The following is a 293-nucleotide window of genomic DNA, read 5'->3' as shown; positions in this document are numbered from 1 at the left end:
ACCCTCAAAAAATTAGCTGCAGCTGTAGTTCAGGTTCCTACCTGTACACTCTTAAGTGTATTTATTTAAGTAAAAATTTATAAATATCTATTTCTACATAAGCCACTTAGTGTCATTTTTTATAATAAAATAAAAAAAAAAGACATTTAGCAGCCTTAAAACAGGAAGTTTAAATTTAGCTGGGATTTATCCCTTAACCGAGCATAGTTCATTCACCCTTTGTATAAAAATAGAGATAATTTTATGCCTGTGAGATACACACAGAGCAGTTCCACATGGGCAGCAGGTATTCC

General features: G+C 32.4%; 1 protein-coding gene across 1 annotated transcript in view; it reads left to right on the top strand.

Moving 5' to 3' along the window:
- LOC103919595 (TGF-beta receptor type-2-like) overlaps nt 1–293 on the top strand; it is a 33468-nt gene that overhangs the window by 18474 nt on the left and 14701 nt on the right. The window lies entirely within an intron of this gene.

This window comes from Pygoscelis adeliae, unplaced genomic scaffold (assembly GCF_000699105.1).
Source record: "Pygoscelis adeliae isolate BGI_AS28 unplaced genomic scaffold, ASM69910v1 Scaffold227, whole genome shotgun sequence".
Taxonomy (NCBI): Eukaryota; Metazoa; Chordata; class Aves; order Sphenisciformes; family Spheniscidae; genus Pygoscelis; species Pygoscelis adeliae.
This window is presented reverse-complemented; position numbering and strand designations above follow the sequence as displayed.